This window comes from Poeciliopsis prolifica, unplaced genomic scaffold (assembly GCF_027474105.1).
Source record: "Poeciliopsis prolifica strain line A6 unplaced genomic scaffold, Auburn_PproV2 SCAFFOLD154, whole genome shotgun sequence".
Lineage (NCBI taxonomy): Eukaryota > Metazoa > Chordata > Actinopteri > Cyprinodontiformes > Poeciliidae > Poeciliopsis > Poeciliopsis prolifica.
The window spans coordinates 250,200-265,568 of NW_026562529.1; the positions used below are offsets into that span (position 1 = coordinate 250,200).

Below are 15,369 nucleotides of genomic sequence, written 5' to 3' on the forward strand. Positions count from 1 at the left end.
GAACTGTCAGTTACTACTGATGAGTAATCAGCTGGCCATGACAAGTACTTGGTTTTTGGGAATTTTAGAACTGATTTCAAAACTCCATAGTTACACATGGGATTAGTGTTACCATTAAAATTAAGCTTAATGTAAATTTCAAAATAAAAGCCTTGACAATTTTTCCATCAAGTAATTGCTCTTTTGACCACTATATAACTGATTTAACCCAATCAGTGTTAAACATGGGATGAGATTGGCCATTTAAAATTAATCTCAATGAAAATTTCAAAATAAAAGCCTTAAGATTACTTTCTGGCTCATGCATATTTTAAGGAAAATGGCTGCCTCAAACTGATAGAATTAAGTCTCCCCCTGTCTGACTCACAGCTGGCAGAGGATCCATTACCATGGCAACAGAACACAAGGGGGCCAGCTGATTAGGACTACAAAAACGCATCACTGTAGTTCTAACTTTTGGCAGAACTCAGAGAAAAAAGCTGGACTTTAGAACTGCTTGTGTTTTGGGCCTTTTATAACTATTTTTAACCAACCATTGTTACACATGGAATTAGTGTGGAAATTTTAAATTAAGCTTTAAAAAAATTTCAAAATAAAAGCCTTGAGAATTTTATATTAAATAAGTGCTCTTTTGACCATTATATGTCTGATTTAACCAAATCACTGTTATACATGGGATTACATTGACCATTTAAAATGAAACATTCTGAACATTTCAAAATAAAAGCCTTAAGATTCGGCCGTGGCTAATGCAGCGCCGCAGGCGCTGCAATGATATTAGCTTGCATTATCTTTTCCTCTCAAGTTAGGGCACTGTCTTGCGCAGCAAGACAGTGCATTAGCATTAGCACAAACATTAGCATTTCTCTGTTCCCCATCAGTGCACTGCCGTAGGCAGTGCAATAAGATTATCCTGCATGATCTTTTCCACTCAGGTTAGGGCTCTGCCTTGCGCAGCAAGGCAGAGCATTAGCATTAGCCTTTTACCTTGCATGAGGTATTAGCTATTTCCCTTACTTATTACCCATATTTAGTATACTGAATGCAGTCAGTCATGCTTGTGACTCTCCACATTGTATTGATGACATTGCAGCTTTCTTTAGCATGGATGCTAATGTTTAGCATCAGAACGCTGGGTCAAAATCGACGGGCACACTTTGGCAGGCCCCGGTTAAATTTCTTCAGGAATTTTCTAGTTATAACTTCTTCTTCCGCTACCGTTAATGCGGCTCGCACCGCTGCGAGCCACCCACAAAAGTGGTATCAAAACGTGCGGCTCGTTCCCGGCATTGGAGCTATTACTTTTATGGGGAATCGGCGTTACGACGGCGACGTAAAAAGCAAAAAACGAGCAAAATTTCCAACTGCCGAACCGAAAAGCTCAACTGCCAAAACCTAGAGTGTAACTGACGTTTCGTTAGAGTGTGGGAAGCAGTGCCATTCTGACCCCAAATAAATTTTGAAATCGCCGCCACGCCCACAAATATCGTGCTATCGGTATGAAACTCGGTCATGACATTGATACGAATGTTTGCTCCGGTAAAATGTTTTCAAAATTTTTCGAGGGCTTACGGTTTTGTGTCAAGGTGCTTTAGAGCAAAATCAAGTTCCAGCCTAACTGACGCTCTCCACCATATATTTTCATAATTTCATGGAAAATTTCAGACCTCAGCACACACCATTTTTATATCATCGCTGTAATTACTATGAATGAGCTACAGATATGATTTGCAGGACTATCAGAGACAAAAAATAGCTCTCTCATATGCTTCAAACGGTTTTCCGATACGTATCACGGTTCCCGAACGGCAAGGAGTTGTTCGGGCTGCTTTTTCCATTATAACTGACTGAGCTGTCTCACAAAGATAGAAATCTGTCTCTGCCTCACACACATGACAGTTGACCTCTTTAGAACTACAATTCCTGAAGGTTAGAACTACAACATGGCGGAACACTCAGTGCCTACAAAAGAGGTCAGAGCTGATTGGCAGAACTACAACATGGCGGAACTGTCAGTTACTACTGAGGAGGAATGAGCTGGCCTCTAGAATTACATTGTGTTTGGGCTTTTTATCACTGATTTTAACCAACCATTGTTACACACAGTATGTGTGTGGACATTTTAAATTAAGCTTAATGAAAATTTGAAAATAAAAGCCCTGAGATTCTTTTATATCACGTAATTGCTCTCTTGGGCATTATGTGACTTTTTTAACAAAACCACTGTTAAACTTTGGATTATTTTGGACATTTAAAATTAAGCTGAATGAAAATTTCAAATAAAACCTTGAATATTTCTCTCAGGCCTGTCAGAAAAACTAACTTCTTCAAGCATTTAGAATTAAGCTCTCCTTGTGTGTCACACTGACATGACAGTTGACCTCCTCTTAGAACTACAATTTCTGAAGGTTAGAACTACAACATGGTGGAACACTGAGTGCCTACAAAAGAGGTCAGAGCTGATTGTCAGAACTACAACATGGCGGAACACTCAGTGCCTACAGAAGAGGTCATAGGTGAATATAAAATCTACAACATGGTGGAACTGTCAGTTACTACTGAGGAGGACTGAGCTGCTCTTTAGAACTACAATTCCTGAAGGTTAGAACTACAACATGGCGGAACACTCAGTGCCTACAAAAGAGGTCAGAGCTGATTGGCAGAACTACAACATGGCGGAACTGTCAGTTACTGCTGAGGAGGAATGAGCTGGCCTTTAGAATTACATTGTGTTTGGGCTTTTATAACTGATTGTAAGCAACCACTGTTACAGACAGGATTAGTTTGGCAATTTTAAATTAAGCTTAATAAAAATTTAGAAATAAAACCTTGAATATTTCTCTCAGGCCTGTCAGAAAAACTAACTTCTTCAAGCACTTAGAATTAAGCCTCTCCTTGTGTGTCACTGACATGACAGTTGACCTCCTCTTTAGAACTACAATTCCTGAAGGTTATGACTACAACATGGCGGAACACTCAGTGCCTACAGAAGAGGTCATAGGTGAATATAAAAACTACAACATGGTGGAACTGTCAGTTACTACTGAGGGGGACTGAGCTGCTCTTTAGAACTACAATGACTGCAGGTTAGAACTACAACATGGCGGAACACTCAGTGCCTACAAAAGAGGTCATAGGTGAATATAAAAACTACAACATGGCAGAACTGTCAGTTACTACTGATGAGTAATCAGCTGGCCATGACAAGTACTTGGTTTTTGGGAATTTTAGAAACTGATTTCAAAACTCCATAGTTACACATGGGATTAGTGTTACCATTAAAATTAAGCTTAATGTAAATTTCAAAATAAAAGCCTTGACAATTTTTCCATCAAGTAATTGCTCTTTTGACCACTATATAACTGATTTAACCCAATCAGTGTTAAACATGGGATTAGATTGGCCATTTAAAATTAATCTCAATGAAAATTTCAAAATAAAAGCCTTAAGATTCGTTTGTGGCTAATGCAGCGCCACAGGCGCTGCAATGATATTAGCTTGCTTGATCTTTTTTAGTCAGGTTAGGGCTCTGCCTTGCGCAGCAAGGCAGAGCATTAGCATTAGCCTTTTACCTTAAATGAGGTATTAGCTATTTTCTGACTTATTAGCGATGTTTGGTATGGTGAATGGAGTAAGTAAATTACAGAGAACATGCTCGTGATTGTCCACATGCTACTGACAGTATTCATTCTAACATTAGCATTTTTGCTAATTTTAGCTTATACACTTAATTTAACATACTGAATGGTGCAAGTTCATGTTAGTGAACATTCTTGTGATTCTCCACACGATACTTTGTCATTTTTAGCAAAGCTTAGCATGGATGCTAATGTTTAGCATCAGAACGCTGGGTCAAAATCGACGGGCACACTTTGGCAGGCCCCGGTTAAATTTCTTCAGGAATTTTCTAGTTATTATTATTATAACTTCTTCTTCCGCTACCGTTAATGCGGGTCGCACCGCTGCGAGCCCACCCACAAAAGTGGTATCAAAACGTGCGGCTCGTTCCCGGCATTGGAGCTATTACTTTTATGGGGAATCGGCGTTACGACGGCGACGTAAAAAGCGAAAAACGAGCAAAATTTCCAACTGCCGAAACGCAGAGCATAACTGCCACCAACTGCCGCTCCGCTAGAGTGAAAAATGAAGTGGATTTCTGACCCCAAATAAATTTTGAAATCGCCGCCACGCCCACAAATATCGTGCTATCGGTATCAAACTCGGTCATGACATAGATACGAATGTTTGCTCCGGTAAAATGTTTTCAAAATTTTTCTAGGGCTTACGGTTTTCTGTCAAGGTGCTTTAGAGCAAAATCAAGTTCCAGCCTAACTGACGCTCTCCACCATATATTTTCATACTTTCATGGAAAATTTCAGACCTCAGTGCACACCATTTTTCTCTCATCGCTGTAATTACTATGAATGAGCTACAGATTTGATTTGCAGGACTATCGGAGACAAAAAGTAGCTCTCTCATATGCTTCAAACGGTTTTCCGATACGTATCACGGTTCCCGAATGGCAAGGAGTTGTTCGGGCTGCTTTTTCCATTATAACTGACTGAGCTGTCTCACAAAGATAGAAATCTGTCTCTGCCTCACACACATGACAGTTGACCTCTTTAGAACTACAATTCCTGAAGGTTAGAACTACAACATGGCGGAACACTCAGTGCCTACAAAAGAGGTCAGAGCTGATTGTCAGAACTACAACATGGCGGAACTGTCAGTTACTACTGAGGAGGAATGAGCTGGCCTTTAGAATTACATTGTGTTTGGGCTTTTATAACTGATTTTAAGCAACCATTGTTACACACAGAATTAGTGTTTCAATTTTAAATTAAGCTTAATGAAAATTTCAAAATAAAACCTTGAATATTTCTCAGGCCTGTCAGAAAAACTAACTTCTTCAAGCATTTAGAATTAAGTCTCTCCTTGTGTGTCATACTGACATGATAGTTGACCTCCTCTTTAGAACTACAATTCTGGAAGGTTAGAACTACAACATGGCGGAACACTCAGTGCCTACAAAAGAGTCAGAGCTGATTGTCAGAACTACAACATGGCGGAACTGTCAGTTATTGCTGAGGAGGACTGAGCTGCTCTTTAGAACTACAATTCCTGAAGGTCAGAACTACAACATGGCGGGCACTCAGTGCCTACAGAAGAGGTCATAGGTGAATATAAAAACTACAACATGGAGGAACTGTCAGTTACTACTGAGGAGGACTGAGCTACTCTTTAGAACTACAATGACTGCAAGTTAGAACTACAACATGGCAGAACTGTCAGTTACTACTGATGAGTAATCAGCTGGCCATGACAAGTACTTGGTTTTTGGAAATTTAGAACTGATTTCAAAACTCCATAGTTACACATGGGATTAGTGTTACCATTAAAATTAAGCTTAATGTAAATTTCAAAATAAAAGCCTTGACAATTTTTCCATCAAGTAATTGCTCTTTGACCACTATATAACTGATTTAACCCAATCAGTGTTAAACATGGGATGAGATTGGCCATTTAAAATTAATCTCAATGAAAATTTCAAAATAAAAGCCTTAAGATTCCTTTCTGGCTCATGCCTATTTTAGGCAAAATGGCTGCCTCAAACTGATAGAATTATGTCTCCCCCTGTCTGACTCACAGCTGGCAGAGGATCCATTACCATGGCAACGGAACACAAAGGGGCCAGCTGATTAGGACTACAAAAACGCATCACTGTAGTTCTAACTATGGCAGAACTCAGAGAAAAAAGCTGGACTTTAGAACTGCTTGTTTTGGGCCTTTTATAACTATTTTTAACCAACCATTGTTACACATGGAATTAGTGTGGAAATTTTAAATTAAGCTTTAAAAAAATTTCAAAATAAAAGCCTTGAGAATTTTTATATTAAATAAGTGCTCTTTTGACCATTATATGTCTGATTTAACCAAATCACTGTTATACATGGGATTACATTGACCATTTAAAATTAAACATTCTGAACATTTCAAAATAAAAGCCTTAAGATTCGGCCGTGGCTAATGCAGTGCCGCAGGTGCTGCAATGATATTAGCTTGCATTATCTTTTCCTCTCAAGTTAGGGCACTGTCTTGCGCAGCAAGACAGTGCATTAGCATTAGCACAAACATTAGCATTTCTCTGTTTCCCACCAGTGCACTGCCGTAGGCAGTGCAATAAGATTATCCTGCATGATCTTTTCCACTCAGGTTAGGGCTCTGCCTTGCGCAGCAAGGCAGAGAATTAGCATTAGCCTTTTACCTTGCATTAGCTATTTCCCTTACTTATTACCCATATTTAGTATACTGAATGCAGTAAGTCATGCTTGTGACTCTCCACATTGTATTGATGACATTGCAGCTTTCTTAGCATGGATGCTAATGTTTAGCATCAGAACGCTGGGTCAAAATCGACGGGCACACTTTGGCAGGCCCTGGTTAAATTTCTTCAGGAATTTTCTAGTTATTATAACTTATTCTTCCGTAGACCGGAATGCGGCTCGCACCGCTGCGAGCCCACCCACAAAAGTGGTATCAAAACGTGCGGCTCGTTCCCGGCATTGGAGCTATTACTTTTATGGGGAATCGGCGTTACGACGGCGACGTAAAAGCAAAAAACGAGCAAAATTTCCAACTGCCGAAACGCAGAGCATAACTGCCACCAACTGCCGCTCCGCTAGAGTGAAAAATGAAGTGGATTTCTGACCCCAAATAAATTTTGAAATCGCCGCCACGCCCACAAATATCGTGCAATCGGTATGAAACTCGGACATGACATCGATACGAATGTCTGCTCCGGTAAAATGTTTTCAAAATTTTTCTAGGGCTTACGGTTTTCTGTCAAGGTGCTTTAGAGCAAAATCAAGTTCCAGCCTAACTGACGCTCTCCACCATATATTTTCATACTTTTATGGGAAATTTCAGACCTCAGCGCACACCATTTTTATATCATCGCTGTAATTACTATGAATGAGCTACAGATTTGATTTGCAGGACAATCGGAGACAAAAAATAGCTCTCTCATATGCTTCAAACGGTTTTCCGATACGTATCACGGTTTCCGAACGGCAAGGAGTTGTTCATGCTGCTTTTTCCATTATAACTGACTGAGCTGTCTCACAAAGATAGAAATCTGTCTCTGCCTCACACACATGACAGTTGACCTCTTTAGAACTACAATTCCTGAAGGTTAGAACTACAATATGGCGGAACACTCAGTGCCTACAGAAGAGGTCATAGGTGAATATAAAAACAACATGGTGGAACTGTCAGTTACTACTGAGGGGGACTGAGCTGCTCTTTAGAACTACAATTCCTGAAGGTTAGAACTACAACATGGCGGAACACTCAGTGCCTACAGAAGAGGTCATAGGTGAATATAAAAAACTACAACATGGCAGAACTGTCAGTTACTACTGAGGAGGAATCAGCTGGCCATGACAAGTACTTGGTTTTTGGGAATTTTAGAACTGATTTCAAAACTCCATAGTTACACATGGGATTAGTGTTACCATTTAAATTAAGCTTAATGTAAATTTCAAAATAAAAGCCTTGACAATTATTCCATCAAGTAATTGCTCTTTTGACCACTATATAACTGATTTAACCCAATCAGTGTTAAACATGGGATGAGATTGGCCATTTAAAATTAATCTAAATGAAAATTTCAAAATAAAAGCCTTAAGATTCCTTTCTGGCTCATGCCTATTTTAGGCAAAATGGCTGCCTCAAACTGATAGAATTATGTCTCCCCTGTCTGACTCACAGCTGGCAGAGGATCCATTACCATGGCAACGGAACACAAAGGGGACAGCTGATTAGGACTACAAAAACGCATCACTGTAGTTCTAACTATGGCAGAACTCAGAGAAAAAATCTGGACTTTAGAACTGCTTGTGTTTGGGCCTTTTATAACTATTTTAACCAACCATTGTTACACATGGAATTAGTGTGGAAATTTTAAATTAAGCTTAAAAAAATTTTCAAAATAAAAGCCTTGAGAATTTTTATATTAAATAAGTGCTCTTTTGACCATTATATGTCTGATTTAACCAAATCACTGTTATACATGGGATTACATTGACCATTTAAAATTAAACATTCTGAAAATTTCAAAATAAAAGCCTTAAGATTCGGCCGTGGCTAATGCAGCGCTATAGGCGCTGCAATGATATTAGCTTGTATTATCTTTTCCTCTCAAGTTAGGGCACTGTCTTGCACAGCAAGACAGTGCATTAGCATTAGCACAAACATTAGCATTTCTCTGTTCCCCACCAGTGCACTGCCATAGGCAGTGCAATAAGATTATCCTGCATGATCTTTTCCACTCAGGTTAGGGCTCTGCCTTGCACAGCAAGGCAGAGCATTAGCATTAGCCTTTACCTTGCATGAGGTATTAGCTATTTCTCTTACTTATTACCCATATTTAGTATACTGAATGCAGTAAGTCATGCTTGTGACTCTCCACATTGTACTGATGACATTGCAGCTTTCTTTAGCATGGATGCTAATGTTTAGCATCAGAACGCTGGATCCAAATCGACGGGCACACTTTGGCAGGGCCCCGGTAAAATTTCTTCAGGAATTTTCTAGTATTTTCATGTTTCCTTATTTAAATCAAGCTTTATGGTTTGATTTTCTCCAAGATCTGCTCAACTAAATTAATTCTTTTCTTGTTTGACAAAATAAAGATTTAAACTTGAATTTCAACAACTTGAAAAGACAATTTAACAAATAAAAAAAAACATTATAAACATATCTTAATTTATCTGAAAAATGTGAAATATAAAGTTTGTGTTTGGAGAAAATATTTAGTGTAACTGAGAAAGAATTTCAACAGGAAAGAAATCCAAGAAAAAAGGCTGAATTATTGAGAAAATGTTTAATATCAGAAACAAAAGACACAATATAATAATTTATATGGAAAAACACAAACATGATGAAGAAAATATTGAGAAAATTAATTGAAAAAGTAAAAAGTGGAGAAAATATAGAATATTTGGAATTAAAATGATGGAAAAATAAGCAAGAAACATGCTGTGATGAAATGACATCACAGAACAGGAAGTGAGGTCATAGTTTAAAAGCTTTAATGAGTTGTCAGCTTTAACAGGTGCAGCTTCATACATGAGAAAAGCTTTAAATAGGTCATTCCTAACAATGCAGCTCAGATTGTGCAGAAACACGAACTTCCATATATGTTCGCTACGTTACGTTACGTTGCACGGCGCGGAATCATAGAAGAAGAAGACGGTCGGTCAGGTGAGCTTACATGAAACATGCAGGTGAACGTTTAACTCCAAAGCTGTAAAAAGTTGGTCCAGTTTCTCCTTCAGAACCGAAGAACAACGAAAATACAAAAAACAAGTTCAGGAAAATCAGAATCAGAGCGGCCAGTCCTGCCCAGGCCAGGAGGACCAATCACAGCGCCCGCAGGCCCACCATCAACCAATCAGGGGGCAGAGCGGCCATCTGCATCCCAAAGACAAACACAAAACAATCAGAACCATTCGGAACCAACAACCGGGTCGACGCTGGCGACACGCTCATCAGCGTCCACGTCTACCATTGGTCGGTCGCTGTGACATCATCAGTGACATAATCAGCACACCAGAGTTTATCAATAGTGGTTCTGGTATGTCCGATCAGTGGGCCCGTTCTGATAAGAGGCGGGTCCAGATCTGGCGTTTGGACCTGGTTCTCCTGCAGAAGCAGTTTTATATCCCAGCCTTTCTGGTTCTGCAGCAGAACCAGCTTCAGAACCTGGTCTGGACCAGAACCAGCGATGGGTCTCGGTCCAGGATTATTGAGCAGAACCAGAGTTAGATCCTGGTCTGTGTTCCGGTTTGGGAAAATCAGTTTGGGATTTTGTTCTCGGTCATGTTCTGGACCGGTTCTGTAGATTCTGTGAACAGCTGATGAATGTTTCAGAAATTCTGGATGTGCAGTTTGGGTCTCAATGAAGCAGGAGCCGAGAGGCGACGCTCTGAAGCAGATCGGGTCGGATCGGGTCAATTTGGGTGCTTGCTGCTTCGCAGCGCCGGTTCGGTCCGGTTGAGTCGGGTCCACCAGCGCCCCCCGTGATTCTTCTTCTACTGTTTCTTCTTGCTGAACAGGCTGAAGCGTTTCTCCTTGTCCCGTTTCCCCGGGCTCGACTCGGCGGGCAGCGACACGCTGGCCGGGAGCGTCTGAGCGCGCCCAGAGGGCGGCGTGCCCGGGGCGGTGCCCGGGGCGGGGCGCTCGGCGCTCAGCACGGCCTGGATCCACGAGCTCATCTCCTCCTGCAGGGGGCGACAGAGGACAGCGGGTCACACCGAGCCGCAGCTGGAGGACGGATCCGGGTGTTCGTCAGAACCACGGTGACCCGGTCATCAGAACCAGTTAGAACCCTCCAAACATCTTTCTCAGATGAGTTCTTCAGAACTTTCTAAAACCCAGATGAGTTCTGAAGAACGCCTTCCAGCTGGTTGGACCGGTTCCGGTCCGCTTCCTGTTTCTAGCGCAGCTTCAGGGATACTCACTTCATCTTTGGCTTGGAACAGAAACTCGTTCCCATCGGAGACTCTGGAAGAGAAGAACAACTGCATTCAGGAAGTGGGTTTGGATGTTTGGACCTGCAGTTCTGATCTGGTTTAAACCGGTTCAGAACCGGTTCATACTGCTCTCTGGTACCACTTTGAACCGGTTTTTGCATGTTCTGAGGTCGGATCGGTGAACCCCATTGGACCTCTCACATGGACACATTTATCGTCGCCATGACCAGAACCGACGGTCCGGTTCTGGACGGTCCTCACCTGAGCTTGAAGACATGTTTCTTCTTCTTGTAGTCGGCGGCAACGTCACAGGCGGCGTCCTTCAGGCCGACGGGAGCCTCTCCGTGGTACGGGGCGCCCTGGGTCGCCGCCTTGCCGTCCTTGTAGAAGCTCAGCTCCGCGCCGCGAATCACACAGTACACGTGGTGCCAGGACCTGCCGGTCACAGAGCGCAGGAGTCAGACGGGTGAGGCCGGGCCCGGGGCAGGTGGTGAGGGGCCTCACCTGTTGGACGCCTTCTTGTTAGGCCCCTCCCACTCGTGCTTGCGGTGTAGCGGGCCCTCCAGCTGCGCCGGCGCCTCCCTGGCTGCGGGTCGGCAGCGTGGCCGACTGGCTGCCGCCCGACTTCCTGGCCGAGGTCGGCGAGGGGTCGGGGCTCGGCTCCTTGGAGCCGCGCCCCACCAGGCCGTTCGCCAGGCCGCCGCCTTCCACAGAGTCCTGCCGGTCCTGATCGGACAGAACCGGGTTAGAACACATTCCTGACTAGTATAAAAACTAAACAGCATGACTTTAATCAAACTGCTGTACAAAGAACTGGATCAGAACCATCTGATCGATCCGCTGTTGCAGTTCTCGCTGGATCTTACTGAGCAACACGAATCATAAATTGGACCTGCTTAAGCTCATTACTTCCAGGTGGTTCTGGACCAGAAGTTCTGCAGAAATGGTTTTAACAATGCAGCTCCATCAATAAAGCTCATTAATTATTAATGTTTCATTAAATACTGAATCTGAAACAATCCACAATAAAATATCTATCCTGAAGTCTTTTGAAAATTCTGGTACCGGAACTGGGACGGTCCAGCGCCGACCAGCAGCAGAGCAGCAGAACTGACCTGAGGAGAGTCCTGATCCTGATCCGACGGGAGTCCGTTCTGGGTCACGGCGCTGCAGAAGCAACACAGACTCCGGTCAAACACTCACACTGAGGACACAACCGGGTCAGAACCATCTGGACCCGGGAGCAGCAGAACCTCACAGAGCTCACCAACAGAACCTGTCAGGACCGCGGCCTAGACGGGCTTTGAAGGGCATCATCTGTAATCCCCCCTGGCTGGACGATGTTTGTCACGCTTACCTCAGAGTGGCCATCTTTCTATTATTCCTATCTCTGTTTGATAGCATTGGGACTCGTACTTCCCCGTCTCTGTCCTCCATCTCTGTCCCCCGTCTCTGTCCTCCGTCTCCGTCCTCTGTCTTCCGTTTGTGTCCTCCATCTCCGTCCTCCATCTCTGTCCTCCGTCTGTGTCCTCTGTCCTCCATCTCTGTCCTCCGTCTGTGTCCTCTGTCTCCCGTGCTTTTTTCAGCCGTAACATTTTAAAGGATCCAGGACTAGTTGAACATGTTGGCCTAAATATGTTGCAGTTTGACTCCTACCTAAAAGTTGCTGTTTGTGATACACCAAAGCTCATAATTATGATGTATTTTCATCCATGGAGGTCGCCATTTTTCCACCGAAGAGTTGATGATGTCATCAGGTCCATTCTATCCTGGACTAAACACAGCGAGGCCAACTTTACCCCACTGGATGTTTATCATATTGAGGTTGACTGATGTCATTTTAAATAACGCCTCATTGTGTCACTATCAGCTGTGATAAAAATAAAATCTAAGGGCTTACGGTTTTCTGTCTAGGGGCTTCAGAGCAAAGTGATGCGACAGGATTTCGACTCGCTCAGCCAGGATCACTTCCATGTATTTCTGAAAAATGTCAGACCTCAGCGCACACCATTTTTATCTCGTCGCTGTTATTACTGTGAGTGATGTACAGATATGAATAGTGGGACTATCGGAGACGAAAGATAGCGCTCTCATACGCTTCAAACGGTTTTCCGATACGTATCACGGTTTCCGAACGGGAAGGAGTTGTTCGGACCGCTTTTTTCAGTGAAAACTGACTGGGTGTCTCACAAAGATAGAATTCTTTCTGTCTCACACACATGACAGTTGCAGAGGATTAATTACCATAGCAACGAAGCACAGCAGGGCCGAGCAGCTAATTAGAACTACAAAAACGCATCATTGTAGTTTTTACTGTGGCAGAGCTCTGAGGAAGGAGCTGGCCTTTAGAATTATAAATTAGAACTACAAAAACGCATCACTGTAGTTTTTACTATGGCAGAGCTCTGAGGAAGGAGCTGGCCTTTAGAATTATAAATTAGAACTACAAAACGCATCACTGTAGTTTTTACTATGGCAGAGCTCTGAGGAAGGAGCTGGCCTTTAGAATTATAAATTAGAACTACAAAAACGCATCATTGTAGTTTTTGCTATGGCAGAGCTCTGAGGAAGGAGCTGGCCTTTAGAATTATAAATTAGAACTACAAAAACGCATCACTGTAGTTTTTACTGTGGCAGAACTCTGAGGAAGGAGCTGGCCTTTAGAATTATAAATTAGAACTACAAAAACGCATCACTGTAGTTTTTACTATGGCAGAGCTCTGAGGAAGGAGCTGGCCTTTAGAATTATAAATTAGAACTACAAAAACGCATCACTGTAGTTTTTACTATGGCAGAGCTCTGAGGAAGGAGCTGGCCTTTAGAATTATAAATTAGAACTACAAAAACGCATCACTGTAGTTTTTACTATGGCAGAGCTCTGAGGAAGGAGCTGGCCTTTAGAATTATAAATTAGAACTACAAAAACGCATCACTGTAGTTTTTAATATGGCAGAGCTCTGAGGAAGGAGCTGGCCTTTAGAATTATAAATTAGAACTACAAAAACGCATCACTGTAGTTTTTAATATGGCAGAGCTCTGAGGAAGGAGCTGGCCTTTAGAATTATAAATTAGAACTACAAAAACGCATCACTGTAGTTTTTAATATGGCAGAGCTCTGAGGAAGGAGCTGGCCTTTAGAATTATAAATTAGAACTACAAAAACGCATCATTGTAGTTTTTACTATGGCAGAGCTCTGAGGAAGGAGCTGGCCTTTAGAATTATAAATTAGAACTACAAAAACGCATCACTGTAGTTTTTTACTGTGGCAGAGCTCTGAGGAAGGAGCTGGCCTTTAGAATTATAAAGTAGAACTACAAAAACGCATCACTGTAGTTTTTACTATGGCAGAGCTCTGAGGAAGGAGCTGGCCTTTAGAATTATAAATTAGAACTACAAAAACGCATCACTGTAGTTTTTAATATGGCAGAGCTCTGAGGAAGGAGCTGGCCTTTAGAATTATAAATTAGAACTACAAAAACGCATCATTGTAGTTTTTACTATGGCAGAGCTCTGAGGAAGGAGCTGGCCTTTAGAATTATAAAGTAGAACTACAAAAACGCATCACTGTAGTTTTTAATATGGCAGAGCTCTGAGGAAGGAGCTGGCCTTATAAAGTAGAACTACAAAAACGCATCACTGTAGTTTTTAATATGGCAGAGCTCTGAGGAAGGAGCTGGCCTTTAGAATTATAAAGTAGAACTACAAAAACGCATCACTGTAGTTTTTACTATGGCAGAGCTCTGAGGAAGGAGCTGGCCTTTAGAATTATAAATTAGAACTACAAAAACGCATCACTGTAGTTTTTAATATGGCAGAGCTCTGAGGAAGGAGCTGGCCTTTAGAATTATAAATTAGAACTACAAAAACGCATCATTGTAGTTTTTACTATGGCAGAGCTCTGAGGAAGGAGCTGGCCTTTAGAATTATAAATTAGAACTACAAAAACGCATCATTGTAGTTTTTACTATGGCAGAGCTCTGAGGAAGGAGCTGGCCTTCAGAATTATAAATTAGAACTACAAAAACGCATCATTGTAGTTTTTACTATGGCAGAGCTCTGAGGAAGGAGCTGGCCTTCAGAACTACTTGTGTTTTGGGCATTTTATAACTGATTTTAACCAACCTTTGCTACACATGGGATTAGATTGGCCATTTAAAATCAAGCTTACTGAAAATTACAAAATAAAAGCCTTAAGACTTGTCTGTGGCTAATGCAGTGCCGTAGGCACTGCAATGATATTAGCTTGCATTATCTTTTTCTCTCAAGTCAATGCACTGTCTTGTGCACCAAGACAGTGCATTAACATTAGCACAAACATGAGCATTTTACTGTTCCCCAGTGCAATAAGATTATCCAGCATAATGTTTTTCTCTCAGGTTAGGGCTCTGCTTTGCACAGCAAGGCAGAGCATTAGCATTAGCATTTTACCTTAAATGAGGTATTACCTAATTCACTGGCTTATTACCTATATTTGGTATAGCGAGTGGAGTAACTCAATTACAGACATCATGCTAGTGATGCTCCACATGCTACAGATAGTATTCATGCTAATGTTAGCATTTCGGCTAATTTTAGCTTATACACTTATTTAACATACTGAATGGTGCAAGTCCATGTTAGTGAACATTCTTGTGATTCTCCACATGATATTTTGTCATTTCTTAGCAAAGCTTAGCATTGATGCTAATGTTTAGCATCAGAATGCTGGGTCCAAATCGACGGGCGCACTTTGGCAGGCCCCGGTTCAATTTCTTCAGGAATTTTGTAATTTATTGACTGAAATCGGAGCAAACAGGAAACTTTGAAAGATATTTGTAACATTATCATGTTTCT

At 41.9% G+C, this 15,369-nt stretch overlaps 1 pseudogene; it reads right to left on the reverse strand.

Annotated features, from left to right (window-relative positions):
* Positions 1-9,070: 9,070 nt before the first annotated feature.
* The window catches only part of LOC129356055 (spectrin beta chain, non-erythrocytic 1-like), a 33,144-nt pseudogene continuing 26,845 nt past the window's right edge, over positions 9,071-15,369 (reverse strand).